Raw genomic sequence first — 17,352 nt, 5'->3', positions numbered from 1 at the left:
GCCACACTGATTCTAGCTATGCCCCTATAGAAATACTCAATTCTTGGCTGGGCACAGTGGCTCATGCTGTAATCCCAGCACTTTGAGAGGTTGAAGAGGGAGGATTGCTTGGGCCCAGGAGTTCGAGACCAGTGTGAGCAACATAGTGAGACCTCCATCTCTACAAATAATTTTTTTTAATTAGCCGAGTGTGGTGGTGTACAACTGTGGTCCCAGCTACTTGGGAGGCTGAGGTGGGAGGCTCACTTGAGCCCAGGAGGTTGAGGCTGCAGTAAACTGAGATTACACCACTGAGCTCCAGCCTGGGTGACAGAGCAAGACTGTCTCAAAAAGCAAAAACAAAAAAACAAAATTCTTGACCAGGTCATGCTGAAACTGACAAATCTCATAAAACATAAAGCTCTATGCTTTTGTGTAAGCAAATAACCTACATTTGAATAGAAATATGTTGTGTATTTCTTTTTTTTAAAGGGTATCTGTACCTGAAAAATGTTATGTGCTTTTTTTTTTTTTTTTTGAGACAGAGTTTTGCTCTTATTACCCAGGCTGGAGTGCAATGGCACAATCTCGGCTCACTACAACCTCTACTTCCTGGGTTCAAGCGACTGTCCTGCCTCAGCCTCCTAAGTAGCTGGGATTACAGGCAGCCATAACCACGCCCAGCTAATTTTTTGTATTTTTAATAGAGACGGGGTTTCACTATGTTGGCCAGGCTGGTCTCAAACACCTGACCTCAGGTGATCCGCCCACCTCGACCTCCCAAAGTGCTAGGATTACAGGCATGAGCCGCCTCACCCGGCCATGTTCCTTAATTTAAAAGTTTAAAATTTTGACAGTGGTGCACATCTTAAAAGAACTTAAAAAATTTGTAGAGCAATCATTCAGTTAGTGTTCCATTAAAACATCATGCAGTTAGTTCAACTCCCTATATTTTACAGATGAAAAAGCAGAAGTCCAGAAATGTGATGTGACTTGCCTAAGGTCACACAGCCTATTAGTGCCCTACGTCTCTTTTGTGGGAAGACCCTATACAGTCACCTAGTAGTGACTAAGCCTTCAGGGAAAATGTGGGGGGTCACTGAAAATACAGCTTCCTTGAATACAAGACCTTGAGAAGACTTTCTTTTTTTGTTTTTGAGATGGAGTCTTGCTCTATCGCCAGGCTGGATTGCAATGGCAACATCTCAGCTCACTGCAACCTCTGCCTCCAAGGTTCAAGCAATTCTCCTGCCTCAGCCTCCTGAGTAGCTGGGATCACAGGTGTGAGCCACCACGCCTGGCTAATTTTTGTATTTTGAGTGGAGACCAAGTTTTACCGTGTTGGCCAGGCTGGTCTCCAACTCCTGATCTCAGGTGATCCGCCCACCTTGGCCTCTCCAAGTGCTGTTACAGGCGTGAGCCACTGTGCCCTGCCTAGAGAAGCCTCTCTAAATGGGTAGTAATGTATAGGTATCCAGAGTGACAGGGGAAGGTTGAGAAGAAGTCTGTCAGGAAACAATTTCAGGAAGAAAAGATTTTGCTGGCTTAGGCTGAATGTGTGTGCCTGAAGGAGACCAGAAGAAACCTCTGGTTGGACGAAGAGACCCAAAGTGTTTCCTGAGAGCCAGAAAATCATCACTGCTTTTCTGAGTGGGGACGCAGTTTGGAATCTGAGGCTTACAGAAGCTATGTGAAGACTGAAGTAGAAAGTAACAGACCTGGCCGGAGGCGGTGGCTCATGCCTGTAATCCCAGCACTTTGGGAGGCCGAGGCGGGTGGATCACAAGGTCAAGAGATCGAGACCATCCTGGACAACATGGTGAAACCCTGTCTCTACTAAAAATACAAAAATTAGCTGGGCATGGTGGCTACTAGGGAGGCTGAGGCAGGAGAATCGCTTGAACCCAGGAGGCAGAAGTTGCAATGAGCCAAGATCGCGCCACTGCACTCTAGCCTGGTGACAGAGCTAGACTCCGTCTCAAAAAAAAAAAAAGAAAAGAAAAGAAAAGAAAGTAACAGACCTCTCTTAAATTTCTTAGGTCTAGCAAGGTGTGGTGGCTCACGCCTGTAATCCCAGCACTTTGGGAGGCTGAGGCAGGTGGATCACTTGAGGTCAGGAGTTTGAGACCAGCCTCGCCAACACAGTGAAACCCTGTCTTTACTAAAGATACAAAAAGTAGCCGACTGTGGTGGTGCACACCTATAATCCCAGCTACTCGTGAGGCTGAGGCAGGAGAATCACTTGAGCCCGGGAGGCAGAGGTTGCAGTGAGCCGAGATTGCACCACTACACTCCAGGCTGGGCAACGGAGTGAGACTCTGTCTCAAAAACAACAACAACAACAACAAAAATTTCTTAGGTCCTCAGACTCTAGGAGAGTGAATTGGCCTGGGGCTGAAGTCTAACTTCTTTTGCCAACATCCTGGCTTATCTCCTATCTGAATTTTAGCTCCCACCTCTGGGACATAGGGACTCTAGGATGCGGTGAACTTTAGGACTGCAAGAAGATTGCATTACCTTCCCTTACGCCTGTGTCCAGGAGCCTCACAATGATGTCCTGAAACATGGGAAGCCTGAGAACAGAGCCCAAGTGCCTGAACACCCTTACTTTGGAGACTCCCTCCTCTCAAACCTGCCTTAGAAAATTATTTTTTCCTCCTTTGTCCAATTCTTCTAACCCCAAAGCTTGGCCTTGTTCTTCCAATCCTTCTCCCATTCATGAATCACTATTTTAAACCTGTATTCACATGACTGACATGTGGTCATAAGAGGGCCAGTTTCAAATCAGGGAGCCATAGAAGGTCAGAGCTGGACTTCATTTTATAGAAAAGGAGCCCGAGGACTAGAAAGGTTAGGTGAAGTAAAAAGAATTAGTGCCAGAGTCATTTAATGAGTGACAGAACTGGAATTAGAACCAACGTCTCTGGCCGGGCACGGTAGCTCACATCTGTAATCCCAGCACTTTGTGGGGCTGAGGTGGGCAGATCATGTAAGGCCAGGAGTTCAAGACCAGCCTGACCAACATGGTGAAACCCCGTCTCTACTAAAAATACAAAAATTAGCTGGGAGTAGTGGTGCACACCTATAATCCCCGTTACTTGGGAGGCTGAGGCAGGAGAATTGCTTGAACCCAGGAGGCGGAAGCTGCGGTGAGCCAAGATGGCGCCATTGCACTCCAGCCTGGGCAACAAAAGCGAAACTCCGTCTTGAGTGGGAGGAAAAAAAAAAGAACCCAGGTCTCCATACAATCAGCTCAAGGATCTCACAATGACTCTGCTCTTAGAAAGGGCCTTCTCTAGAAAACAGGTTGAAGCAAGGCTAGGAATCAATAAGGGACATCGATATTTTGTCTCTCCTCTCCATCACTTTCTGTTCCCTCTGTACTCTGAATAGTCTTGCTTCTCTTTGGTCTCATTTTCTATTTATTTATTTTTTTTGAGATGGAGTGTCACTCTGTCGCCCAGGCTGGAGTGCAGTGGCATGATGTTGGCTCACTGCAACCTCCGCCTCCTGGGTTCAAGTGATTCTCCTGCCTCAGCCTCCCAAGTAGCTGGGATTACAGGTGTGTGCCACCACACCTGGCTAATTTTTTTTATTTTTAGTAGAGATGGGGTTTCACTATGTTGGCCAGGCTGGTCTCAAACTCCTGACCTCAGATGATCCACCCGCCTCAGCCTCCCTAAGTGCTGGGGTTACAGGGGTGAGCCACCGTGCCCAGCCTCTTTCATCTCATTTTCTTTCCTTTCCCCATCCCATGCCTGACCTGGTCCTTTTCCTTTCTTCCCAGTTCACTATAAAAATAATTTTTTAAAATTATTATTTGTTTTGTATGGAGATGGGGTCGCCCTATGTAGCCCTAGTTTTAAACTCCTGGCCTCAAGCAATCCTCCTGCCTGGGCTTCCCAAAGTGCTGGGATTACAGGCATGAGCCATCATGCCCAGCCCCATCCCCACCTCTCTCTCTCTTAATCCTCTGTCTTCCTGTTCGCTCACCTAGGTCAGTCTCTCCTCTTCTTTTCCTTCTCCTCATCCCTTCTCCCCATCACCTCTTCCAGTTGGTTCCCTCTTTTGACTCCACTAATTCGCAATGGCTCTGATTCTCATCTCCTTTGAGAATTTTGAGACTGTGGTCCAGAAGGGAGGACACTTGGGTTCAGAACTCAGTAGCATGCGTGTCCCTCTGCTCAGCCTCACTTTTCTCTGTATCCTAGGAGATTGACCAAACAAACTGCCCAGACAATGTGAGTTAGAACCTACGTATTCCAGGTCTTGCTGTTTCCTCTGGTGTCTAATGGTAGAATGGGAAGGATGCCCACAGCTGATGCAGGTGCAATGAGAAGAGAAGGAACAAAGGGTTTGGGAGTGAGGGCACTGGGAAAAACACAGAGGATGACATCTGAGAATAAGAAAGGTTGGTCTTAAATATTAACTCATAGACACATATATGGAGATCTTTAATGATATAGTAATTACCTCTCTAATACAGATACGAAAATAGAGACACAAAATGAGATGGGAAGTAGCCCAGAGCTGCAGAGCACGATTTGGTCCTCAATTTCTAAGAGACTTCATGTCACCTAGAGGGATGGACTTTGGCAGAGTTACCAATGGCACCAAGGAGATTACAGTGGGATTCAAGGTGTCTCAGGTCTCTCTGAGGGGCAAGAAAGAAGAGAATCATTTTGTCTACTCCCTTGCTTCTGAGAAGGATTATGCCTAACCTGGTTCATACAGAGGACAAAATAGCTCTGGTCACAGGTCACAGAATGTTGGAGCTTGAACGTCTTTTTTTTTTTTTTTTTTGAGACAGAGTCTCGCTGTCGCCCAGGCTGGAGCGCACTGGTGTGATCTTGGCTCACTGCAGGCTCCGCCCCCCGGGGTTCATGCTATTCTCCTGCCTCAGCCTCCCGAGTAGCTGGGACTACAGGCGCCCGCCACCTCGCCTGGCTAATTTTTTGTATTTTCAGTAAAGATGGGGTTTCACCATGTTAGCCAGGATGGTCTCGATCTCCTGACCTCGTGATCCATCCGCCTCGGCCTCCCAAAGTGCTGGGATTACAGGCATGAGCCACCGCGCCCGGCCAGTTCTTTTATAACACATCTAATGCAGACATTCCCGGCTACATCAATAGCCTCTGGAATGTCTTAAAATTGAGATCCTTAGCCCTACCCAAAAATCTACCAGATCAGAGTTACCCAGGGTGGGGCTCAAGAATATATTTATTTTTAACAAGTACATTTGGTACACAGGCAAGTCTGGGAAACCCTAAACTCTCTCGTATCACAGATCTGGAAGTTGTGGCTCCTGGTCCCGTAGCTAGTTAATGGCACAGGCAGAACTAGAAGTAGGTTTTCTTACCAACATAGCACTCTGGTGCACTAAGAAACTGCTCTGGCCCATGGAATAGGCAAAGAGCAAGTTCCTTAGAGAACTTTCTAAGGGACTTTCATAACTCTCTCTATTACCAGGGATCTCTGATTCCCCATGGTTCTTGGCCAACCCCTATTTTGCAACCCTCAACAAACTGTTAATGAATATATGCTGAAGCTTAGCTACTCTAATTTTTTCTTCCTTTATTGGGGGTGGGGCTTACCTCAGGAGTGGCTAGGGTTGGCACTTCTGGCCCTGCATAAGCTAAGAGGTACCTCATATAAAGGGCGACTGACACAGCCAGGAGGAAAGCTCTAAGGATCAAGGAGGATAAGCTAGAGAGAAGCAGGAGGTGGGAGCCCTGTAGAGCTGTTGGGATGAGGAAAGGAGTCTAGGGTACAATTTAACCAGGGTGGATAAGAATCTAGAGGGCAGAGGTAGGGACTCAGGGAAGACAGAGCTTAGAGCAGAGGCTAGTCAGAGCTTCCAGACCCTTACCGTGGGCAGGAGAGCAGAATAGCAGTCCTGTGTTTCCTGTGTCTGTGAGCTGTGCCTCCCGAGCTCTGCGATGCTGTGGGATCAGGAAGCCCAGCCTGGCTCCTTTTCTCTTTTGCTCCCCTTGCACTGGCTTGTTTCCTCCCCTCTTCTACAGCAGCTGGCTGCTGGGACTGGCGAGTTATAGCCGGAGGGAAGCAGTAAGAAGGGGAGAGGTGTGAGCTCTCTCCAGTCCAGCCCATCCAACTCTTAAAGGCCCAGGACACTGGTCAATGTGAGGGAGTAGTGGGGGTGGGGTGGGGAGAGAAGGATTAAGGGCACCACATCTCCAGGGAGGAGGAGCCTGGCTGCCCTTCATCTTGATGCCAGCCCTCATTGACCCCAATCCCGTAGTAGCTCTCAAAGTGAAGGGAGTGTCCTCGTTGCAGTGCTCTGTCAATCAATGCTTTTCATTCTGGTTCCTGCATGTAATACGGCTGTCTTTGCCCTTATTTAATCTGGCTCCTTTCCATAGTGTCTGTTTCCACTGGCCTGCTCCTGTATCTCTGAATCCTGCCTGCAGGGCACTCACTGTAGCTCTGTCCCACAGGAAAAGAAAGAAATAAGATGGGAAAAGAGGAAGATGAGGAGAACGGGAGGACAGGAATGATGATAGAATGTAGAGGGACAGATAGGTTAGAATCTATGTATATTTTAGGCACTCATTAAATATTGAAAGAATGCATAGATGAATGTGTGAAACAGTTCATTTTTTTTTAACATCCATTCATTCCTCCTACAAACATTTGTTCAGCACCTCTGGGTTATAAGTCATAGCCCTCAGAATGGAGGTAGCACCTTCAGGACATACATGCATGTTTATAAAGATGTGTGCAGAGATGAAGCATAGGCTCAGAGGGGAACTGTGTGAAATGGTGTAATTTTAAGTGTGCTGACGTCTGGCTGCCTATCATGGTTTCCACAAGCATCCCTCAACTGCCTAATATTTTACCATTAGTGATTATAGCTACATTTTTTAGTCCCATTAAAATAAAATCCTCTTAAGTGATTACTATAAAAGTCAGGATAGTGGTTACTGTTGGGAGGGGGAGGAACTGTGGTGAGATGGGACACAGAGGGGGCTTCTGGCATAGCTAGCTAAACTCTATTTCTAGTTCTAAGTGCTAACAAGGGTCTTCATAATTTATTAAGCTATACATTCTCTTGATATACTTTTCTATATGTGTTTTTAAAATTTTTTTTAGGTCTCATTTAAAATATATAGCTGTGTTAATTTTTGAAGGCTTAATGATTTTAAACATACATATATATGTATATATATATATATATTTTTTTTTTTTTGAGATAAGAGTCTCGCTGTTGCCCAGGCTGGAGTGCAATGGCGTGATCTTGGCTTACTGCAACCTCCACCTCCCGGGTTCAAGCAATTCTCCTGTCTCAGCCTCCTGAGTAGCTGGGATTACAGGCGCATGCCGCCACCCCCAGCTACTTTTTTGTATTTTAGTAGAGACGGGGTTTCACCGTGTTGCCCAGGCTGGTCTTGAGCTCCTGAGCTCAGGCAATCCGCCTGCCTCGGCCTCCCAAAGTGCTAGGATTACAGGCGTAAGTCACTGCACCCAGCCGATTATAAATAATTTTTAAAAAATTCAATCCTAAGGTCAAAGTAGATTTTAAATAATTTATACCTAGGTTGGGTTGTCTATATTCTTTACTGAGAACAGGTTTTGATAGAAGAGTAGTAGTATGAAGGAAGGGGACGCATTAAGAGGGAGCCCATTCATGGGGAACAGGAAGATTGGGGGGCATCGTAGTTTAAACTGTGCTGACTTCAGATTTGACTTAATAGAGGCCCTGTTTTACATGCTTGTCTTGCTCTCCCATTTCTACTTCCCCAACATGGCCAGCTTATTTTTCCAAGCCTCACCTTTACAGTCCACACTCCTCTTCTACACCCCCAGATTATATACCATCTTTCTGAGTCACTATTTGAATCAATTTAATGCTGCCCAACCTCCTTCCCTCTTGGGTGATCTGTGAGGGGTGTTATCACTCATAGTGGATTTTCTGGGAGAGTCTAGATCTCAAATATTCTGTTTCAATGTTCTCATGAACACAACAGTATTCTTCAGCCCATATGTTCTGATTTTTGGGGCAGGGACTTGGAGACTTTCACAAGGTTGGTATGGTTCCAGAGTGACAAGGCATGCCCACTGCAGGACTCTCATGAAACAGAGGGAGGGAGCAGACAGACAGGGCCCCCCGGGCACAGTAAATGTCCATCTGGTATGGTTATTCCTATTTCCACCATGATCTTGGCTGGCCCTTCCCCCACTGTTGTCTATTATTAACAGATCCAGAAACCTGATCAGGGCAGTAGCAGCAGAGGGACTTTCTGGGAACCATGCCCAGGAAAAGCCTAGAAGCCCTAAACTGAAATGAAGCAGCAGCTGGCAAAGAGGAAGACCTAAACATGGTACTCTCGCCCTGCCACCCAGGCCTGCCTAGACCTTCTTCCTGACATCCAGAGCAGATACCACCCAATTAAATGTCTCTGCTTGTCAGGACACACAGGCTGGAAAGTCTGAGATCAGTTCCCCAGACTATCCAACCAAACTACTCAAACTTCTGAAATAAAGCCCAACTCCTTCCTGATCAAAAACGCAACTCAAAACAGTAAATTCCATTTAAAAATCATCAATATAAGGCGAGGCACAGTGGCTCCCCTGTAATTCCAGCACTTTGGGAGGCCGAGGTAGGAAGATTGCTTGAGTCCAGAAGTTTCAGACCAGCCAGGGCAACACAGCAAGACTCTGTCTCTTAAAACAAAAAAAATCAGGGCCGGACACGGTGGTTCACCCCTGTAATCCCAGAACTTTGGGAGGCCGAGGTGGGCAGATCACGACGTCAGGAGTTTGAGACCAGCCTGACCAACATGGTGAAACCCGATCTCAACTAAAAATATAAAAATTAGCCAGGTATGGTGGCATGTGCCTGTAATCCCAGCTACTCAGGAGGAGGCTGAGGCAGGAGAATCGCTTGAACCCGGGAGGCAGAGGTTGCAGTGAGCCGAGATCGCAACACTGCACTCCAGCCTGGGCAACAGAGCGAGACTCTGTCTCAAAAAAAAGACTGGGCATGGTGGCTCACGCCTGTAATCCCAGCACTTCGGGAGGCCGAGGCAGGTGGATCACTTGAAGTCAGGAGTTCGAGACCAGCCTGGTGCCTGGTCAACATGGTGAAACTCAGTCTCAACTAAAAATACAAAAATTAGCCAAGCATGGTGGTACATGCCTGTAATCTCAGCAGCTCAGGAGGCTGAGGCAGGAGCATTGTTTGAACCTGGGAGGCGGAGGTTGCAGTGAGCTGAGACGGCGCCATTGCACTCCAGCCTGGGTGGGTGACAGATCGAGATTGTGTCTCAAAAAAAATAAATCAATATGAGACCACCTGTAGAATTAAAAGCCAGGATATATAACTTCAAAAGACCAGAGAATATACATATACATACATATATATATATAGCCACTCCTCCATTCTAACAGAATTTAAAAGCAGAGTCCCAGTTCTGCTATTCAATTCTTTAAGTGGGCGTGGGGAGTGGGCAACAAGGTGGTATTAAAAAACTCAGAGAACAAGATGATGGAAAGTAGAATAAAAAATACAAATAGTATTTTACGCCAAGAAATAAAACTTTCAGAAAAGGTCATAAAACAAAATATAAGTGTGTGCTATTGCTAAGAGTCATGTCTACAGGCCGGGCACGGTGGCTCATGCCTGTAATCCCAACACTTTGGGAGGCCAAGGCAGGCAGATCACTTGAGGCCAGGAGTTCGAGACTAGCCTGGCCAGCATTGTGAAACCCCATCTCTACTAAAAATAAAAAAAACAGCCGGGCATCATGATGCATCCCTGTAAGGCCAGCTACTCTGGAGGCTGAGGCAGGAGAATCACTTGAACACAGGAGGCAGAGGTTGCAGTGAGCCAAGTTCGCGCCACTGCCGCTGCACTCCAGCCTGGGTGACAGAGCAAGACTTCGCCCTAAAAAAAAAAAAAAGAGTCACATCTACAAAAAGGTGTTACTAAAAAGAAAGGAAAGGCCGGGCACAGTGGCTCATGCCTGTAATCCCAGCACTTTGGGAGGCCAAGGCGGGTGGATCACTTGAGGTCAGGAGTTCGAGACCAGCCTGACCAACATGGGGAAACCCCGCCTCTACTAATAAATATAAAAAATTAGCCGGGCGTGGTGGCGCATGCCTCTAATCCCAGCTACTCGGGAGGCTGAGGCAGAAGAATCGCTTGAACCTGGGAGGCAGAGGTTGCGGTGAGCCAAAATGGCGCCACTGCACTCCAGCCTGGGCAACAAGAGTGAAACTCTGTCTCAGGAAAAAGAAAAAAACAAGAAAAAAGTTCCAGCCTGGGCAACATAGCAAGACCTTGGCTCTACAAAAAAGTAAACACTCTCTTTTAGTCCCAGCTACTTGGGAGACTGAGATGGAAGGATCACTTGAGCCCAGAAGTTAGAGGCTGCAGTGAGCCACGATCATGCTACTGCACTCAAGCCTGGGTGACAGAGTGAGATTCTGTCTCAAAACATAAAATAAAATAAAATAAAAGTTGAAAGTTAAAGGAAAGTGGCTGTGTGTGGGGGCTCACTCACGCCCGTAATCCCAGCACTTTGGGAGGCTGAGGTGGGCAGATCATGTAAGGCCAGGAGTTTGAGACCAGCCAGGCCAACACGGTGAAACCCCCAGCTCTACAAAAAATAAAAAAATTAGCCGAACGTAGTGGCACACGCCTGTAATCACAGATACTCGGGAGGCTGAGGCACAAGAATTGCTTGAGGCCGGGCATGGTGGGTCATGCCTGTAATCCCAGTACTTTGGGAGGCCAAGCGGATCACAAGGTCAGGAGTTCGAGACCAGCCTGGCCAACATGGAGAAACCCGCCCCCTGCCCCCACACACAATCTCTACTAAAAATACAAAATTAGCTGGGAGTGGTGGTGCATGCCTGTAATCCCAGCTACTCAGGAGGCTAAGGCTGGAGAATCGCTTGAACCCAGGAGGTGGAGGTTGCGGTTAGCCAAGATCACGCCATTGCACTCCAGCCTGGGCAACAAGAGCAAAACTCTGTCTCCAAAAAAAAAAAAAGAATTGCTTGAATTCGGGAGGCAGAGGTTGCAGTGAGCTGAGATCATGCCACTGCAGTCCAGCCTGTGTGACAGAGCAAGACTCTCTCTCTCAAAAAAAAAAGTTAAAGGAAGAACTCCAATTTTGTTCTTAAGATTGCCTTGGCTGTGCACGGTGGCTCATGCCTATAATCGCAGCACTTTGGGAGCCCAGGAGTTTGAGACTAGCCTGGGCACATAGTAAGATTTTGTCTCTACAAAAAATAAAAATATGGCCGAATGCAGTGGCTCACGCCTGTAATCCCAGCACTTTGGGAGGCCGAGGTGGGTGGATTACGAGGTCAGCAGTTCAAGACCAGCCTGGCCAAGATGGTGAAACCCTGTCTCTACTAAAAATACAACAAAAAAAATTAGCCAGGCATGGTGGCAGACACCTGTAATCCCAGCTACTTGGGAGACTGAGGCAGAGAATTCTTGAACCTGGGAGGTGGAGGCTGCAGTGAGCCGAGATCGTGCCACTGCACTCCAGCCTGGGCAACAGAGCAAGACTCCATCTCAAAATAAGTAAATAAATAAATAATAAATTTAAAAAATAAAAATAAAAATATTAGCTGAGTGTGGTGGTGCACATCTGTAGTCCCAGCTACTTGGGAGACTGAGGTGGAAGGATTGTTTGAGCCCAGGAGGGTGAGGCTGTAGTGAGCCATGATCACTCCACTGCACTCCAACATGGGTGACAGGGACCCTATCTCAAAAAAAAAAAAAAAAAAAAAAATCTCCTCGGCTCTTCTGGCAAAACTTTAGAATCAGCTTACTAATTTTCAGAAAAATAAACGTGCTGGGATTTTACTTAGAACTGAGTTTAACAAGCAGATCAATTTGAGAGAATTGGCATCCTCATAGTATTTTTAATATTGTTTTCCAATCCATGGAGATGATATATTCCTTCAATCATATAGCTTTTTAATTTCTCTCCACAATGTTTCATTGTTTTCAATGTAAAGGTTCTGCAAACTACTTGATATATCTATTTCTAGCTACTTGATTTCTTATGCTTTATAAACTATTTTTGAAATTTTACTATTTATTGTTGTATATGAAAACATATAATTGACTTTGTATTTTTTTTTGAGACGAAGTCTCACTCTGTTGACCAAGCTGGAGTGCAGTGGTGAGATCTCAGCTCACTGCAACTTCCACCTCCTGGGTTCAAGCGATTCTTCTGCCTCAGCCTCCCAAGTAGCTGGGACTACAGGCACGTGCCACCATGCCCAGCTAATTTTTTTGTATTTTTAGTAGAGACGGGGTTTCACTATTTTGGCCAGGCTGGTCTTGAACTCCTGACCTTGTGATCCTCCCACCTTGGCCTCCCAAAGTGCTGGGTTTACAGGCTTGAGCCACCGTGCCCGGCCATAATTGACCTTTTTTTTTTTTTCGTATATTGACCTTATAGTCTGTGACCTTGCTAAATTCACTTATTAATATTATTATTTTTGAGATGGAGTCTTGCTCTGTTGTCCAGGCTGGAGTGCGGTGGCGTGATCTCGGCTCACTGCAACCTCTGCCTCCCAGGTTCAAGCCTGCTTCAGCCTCCTGAGTAGCTGGGATTACAAGCACGTGCCACCATGCCCAGCTAATTTTTGTATTTTTAGTAAAGATGGGATTTCACCATGTTGGTCAGGCTGGTCTTGAACTCCTGACCTCATGATCTGCCCACCTCGGCTTCCCAAAGTTCTGGGATTACAGGCGTGAGCCACCGTGCCCGGCCTCACTTATTACTTTCTAGGGGTTTGTAGGTTATTTCAGATTATCTACGTACACAGTCATGTTAGCAAATACCAAGGGTTTTTGTTTTTTTTTTCCTTTAAAATCTTTTTTTTTTACTGGCTGATAAATGGAGGTGTGATAGTGGACAAATGCGTTTAATTCCTTGTCTCATAAATAATATTTTATTGAGAGGTTTACTGTAGAGTTTTTGTTGATACTTTTTTTTTTCCGAGACAGAGTCTCACTCTGTCACCTAGGCTAGAGCGCAGCGGCACAATCTCGGCTCACTGCAACCTCCCCCTCCCAGGTTCAAGCGATTCTCCTGACTCAGCCACCCAAGTAGCTGAGGTTACAGGCACCCGCCACCACGCCTGGCTAATTTTTGTATTTTTAGTAGATCTGGGGTTTCACCATGTTGGCCAGGCTGGTCTCAAACTCCTCAGGTGATCTGCCCGCCTCGGCCTCCCAAAGTGTTGGGATTACAGGCGTGAGCCACTGCGCCCAGCCTGTAGACCTCGTCTGTATCTATCTAGATGATTGTGTGACTTTTCTCCTTTTATGTTGATATATGAATTGCATTGTATTTTTTTTCAGATAGAGTCTCACTCTTGCATAGGCTGGAGTGCAGTGGCACAATCTTGGCTCACTGTAACCTCTGCCTCCCCGGTTCAAGTGATTCTCCTGCCTCAGCCTCCCAAGTAGCTGAAATTACAGGCGTGCACCACCACACCCGGCTAATTTTTGTGTTTTTAGCAGAGGCAGATTTTCACCATGTTGGCCAGGCTGGTCTCGAACTCCTGACCTCAAGTGATCCACCCGTCTTGGCCTCCCAAAGTGCTGGGATTACAGGCATGAGCCACCGCACCTGGTGATTGATTTCCAAGTATTGAATCAATCTTCTTTGTTTGCAATAAATCCCAATTAGATCTAATGCATTATCATTTTTATATATTGATAGATTTAGTATGTCTGGGAATCTTATATCTACATTCATGGGAGAGGTTGGTCCCTGGTTTTCCTTTCTTGTAATGTTCTTAACCAGTTTTGTTGTCTAGGTTATGCTGCTTCAAAAGTGAATTGGGATTTATTCCCTTTTTCTGGAACTTTATATTAGATTACTGGCTTTGGTGTTTCTTCTTTTGCAATGTGTGAATTTAAGGTTATATATTTCTTTTCTTTTTCTTAGACAGAGACTCACTCTATTGCCCAGGCTGGAGTGCAGTAGTACAATCTTGGCTCACTGCAACCTCTGTCTCCTGGGTTCAAGCAATTCTTAACCCTCAGCCTTCCAAGTAGCTGGGATTACAGATGTACATCACCACACCCGGCTAATTTTTGTATTTTTAGTAGAGACGGGGTTTTCACATGTTGGCCAGACTGGTCTTGAACTCCTGGCTTTGAGTAATCCACCCGTTTCACCCTCCCAAAGTGCTGGGATTATGGGTGTGAGCCACCACACGCATCCAAGGTTATATGTTTCTTTTTTTATTATTTTTTATTTTTTTGAGATGGAGTCTCGCTCTGTCGCCCAGGCTGGAGTGCAGTGACGCAATCTCAGCTCACCGCAAGCTCCACCTTCCGGGTTCACGCCATTCTCCTGCCTCAGCCTCCCGAGTAGCTGGGACTACAGGTGCCTGCCACCACGCCCAGCTAATTTTTTGTATTTTTTAGTAGAGACAGGGTTTCACTGTGTTAGCCAGGATGGTCTCGATCTCCTGACCTCATGATCCGCCCACCTTGGCCTCCCAGAGTACTGGGATTACAGGCATGAGCCACCGCGCCCGGCCATATATTTCTTTTTACTCACAGCACCCTCCAACTCCTGGGCTCAAGCAATCCTCTTGCCTCAGCCTCCCAAGTAGCTGGGACTACAGGAGAGTGCCACCACACTCAGCTTTATTTATTTATTTATTTATTTATTTATTTATTTATTTAAACAGATGGGGTCGGCTGCGCACGGTGGCTCATGTCCGTAATCCCAGCACTTTGAGAGGCCGAGGTGGGCGGATCACGAGGTCAGGAGTTTGAGACCAGCCTGGCCAATATGGAGAAACCCTGTCTCTATTAAAATACAAAAAAATAGCAGCCTGCCATGGTGGCATGCGCCTGTAATCCCAGCTACTTGAGAGGCTGAGGCAGAATTGCTTGAGCCCAAGAGGCAGAGGTTTCAGTGAGCTGAGATCATGCCACTGCTCCAGCTGGGGCGGCAGAGCAAGACTTTGGTCCTGTTATGTTGTCCAAGCTAGTCTTGAACTCCTGCCCTCAAGTGATACTCCTATCCTGGCCTCTGAAAGTGTTGGGATTACAGGTGTGAGTCACTTACATCGTGCCATCATTTGAATTTTCTTAGAGTCTTGCTGTAACCTAGACTGGAGTTCAGTAGTGTGATGGTGGCTCACTGCAGTCTTGAGCTCCGAGGCTCAAGCAATCCCCCGACTTCAGTAGCTGGGACTACAGATGCACACCACCATGCCTAACTTTCTAATTTTTTGGTGGAGACAGTCTCACTGTATGGCCCAGGCTGCTCTTGAACTCCTGGCCTCAAGCAATCCTCTCACCTTTGCCTCCCAAAGTGTTGGAATTACAGGCATGAACCACAGAACCCAGCTTTCCTTTTTTTTAGAGTCTCTGTCACCCCGGCTGGAGTGCAGTGGCACAATCTCAGTTCACTGCAACCTCAGCCTCCCGTGTTCAAGCAATATTCTTGCCTCAGCCTCCCAAGTAGCTGGGATTACAGGTGCCCGCCACCACGCCTGGCTATTTTTTGTATTTTCAGTAGAGATGGGGTTTCACCATATTGGCCTGGCTGGTCTCAAACTCCTGACCTCAAGTGATCCACCTGCCTTGGCCTCCCAAAGTGCTGGGATTACAGGCGAGAGCCACCCCACCCCACTCCCAGCTTTATCACTTAACCAAAAATATTTTCTAGGCTGGGCAAGGTGGCTCATGCCTGTAATCCCAGCACTTTGGGAGGCCAAGGTGGGCAGATCACTTAAGTCAAGAGTTCAAGACCAGCCTGGCCCACATGGTGAAACCCCGTCTTTACTAAGAAAATAAAAAATTAGGTGGGTATGGTGGCGTTTGACTATAATCCCAGCTACTTAGGAGGCTGAAGCAGGAGAATCCCTTGGACCCAGGAGGCGGTGGTTTCAGTGAGCTGAGATCACGCCACTGCACTCCAGCCTGGGTAACAGACTCTTCCTCAAAAACATATGTATCTATATGTATAGATACAGATATATATGTATTTTTTTTCTAATTTCCTTTGTGATTTTTTTGACCCATGGGTTATTTAGAATTGTACTGCCTAAGTTTCAAACAGCTAGGGACTTCCTAGTTATTTTCCCTAGCTTACTCCCACTGTGGTCAGAGAATATTGTATTAAATTTTTTGAAAACTTTTTGAGGCTTGATGGTCCAGCTATGATCACTTCTGATAAATGCTTAGGTGTAATTAAAAAGAATATGTATACTATTGGTTAAGAGTGCAGTGTTCTATGAATGTCATTTAAGCCAGGTATGTTGTTATTCAAATTTTCTGCTTGTTGGCCAGGCACAGTGGCTCATGCCTGTAATCCCAGCACTTTGGGAGGCTGAGGCTGGCGGATCATCTTAGGCCAGGAGTTCGAGACCAGCCTGGCCAACACGGCGAAACCCCGTCTCTACTAAAAATACAAAAATTAGCAGGATGTGGCAGCGGGCGGCTATAATCCCAGATACTCAGGAGGCTGAGGCAGGAGAATTGCTTAAACCTGTAAGGCAGAGGGTGCAGTGAGCTGAGATCGTGCCATTGCACTCCAGCTTGGGCAACAAGAGCAAAACTCCGTTTCCCAAAAACAAAACAAAACAAACCAACAAATTTTCTGCTTGTTATATCTGCTTTTGAAATAAACATATCAAAATATTTTTCCAAAAATTAAATTCCATAATGTATCAGGAAAGAAAAATATAATTTCATTCTAAGGTTTCCTATTCCAAATTTTTTCTCTGAGTTTTTGAAAGCAACAACTTTGTATATCCCCCTTTTCCTAGCCTTTAAGCAGCAGGAACAATGAGCAGAGGAATAATATGTAGTTAGTAAGCAAGGCATGCTCTGAAGGCTACCAATGCTGCTCCTGTTCCACCAGTGAAACAGGCCACAGGCCCTCTAAAGCCCTTGAAAAAAGAACGTGGAAGCATAGGTCAGCTGTGTGAACTGACGGCCAGGCATGGAAACAATCCTGGAGATGTGCTCCAAGCCTTGAACTTGAGGAAATGAACATCAAAGTTCGTAAGATGTTTCAAGCATTACCTTGTCACTATGGAAGTCTCTCCCTACACTGGCACTAAATTCTGGCCAATATGGCCAGGAGTGAAGTTCTGTCCCACTAAAACATACTTTTATCAGGTAAGGGGCATCATCCCCCTCCCAGCCTCCCAAACAGCTTTTGTACCTCAGATGGAGTCTCCCCAAAAAACATGTTCACAAAAGAACCACTACTGCCATCTTGGCAGGGCAGTGTGTGTGTGTGTGTCTGTGTGTGTGTGTGTTGTGTAGGTAGACAGAGGGTAGAAGCAGGCATGACAAGGATCACCTGACCAAAGTGCCTAGTTACCCATATACTGACAGAATAA

At 46.3% G+C, this 17,352-nt stretch overlaps 1 protein-coding gene across 5 annotated transcripts in view; it reads right to left on the bottom strand.

Moving 5' to 3' along the window:
- The window catches only part of PLCD4 (phospholipase C delta 4), a 29,908-nt gene extending 23,414 nt beyond the window's left edge, over positions 1–6,494 (bottom strand). For 2 of the 5 annotated variants that reach the window (XM_063647986.1, XM_063647985.1), the window contains exon 1: positions 5,849–6,490. The gene's annotated coding sequence lies outside the window, so the exon portion shown is untranslated. Of the gene's footprint in view, positions 1–3,972; positions 4,187–5,848 lie in introns of all 5 variants that reach the window. The other 3 variants (XM_063647982.1, XM_063647983.1, XM_063647984.1) reach the window with 3 other exon arrangements.
- Between the last annotated feature and the right edge of the window lie 10,858 nt (positions 6,495–17,352).

The sequence above is a fragment of the Pongo pygmaeus genome, chromosome 11 (genome assembly GCF_028885625.2).
Source record: "Pongo pygmaeus isolate AG05252 chromosome 11, NHGRI_mPonPyg2-v2.0_pri, whole genome shotgun sequence".
In the NCBI taxonomy this organism is placed as follows: Eukaryota; Metazoa; Chordata; class Mammalia; order Primates; family Hominidae; genus Pongo; species Pongo pygmaeus.
The sequence above is the reverse complement of the archived record's forward strand: the minus strand, read 5'-3'. Positions and strand labels throughout refer to the sequence as shown.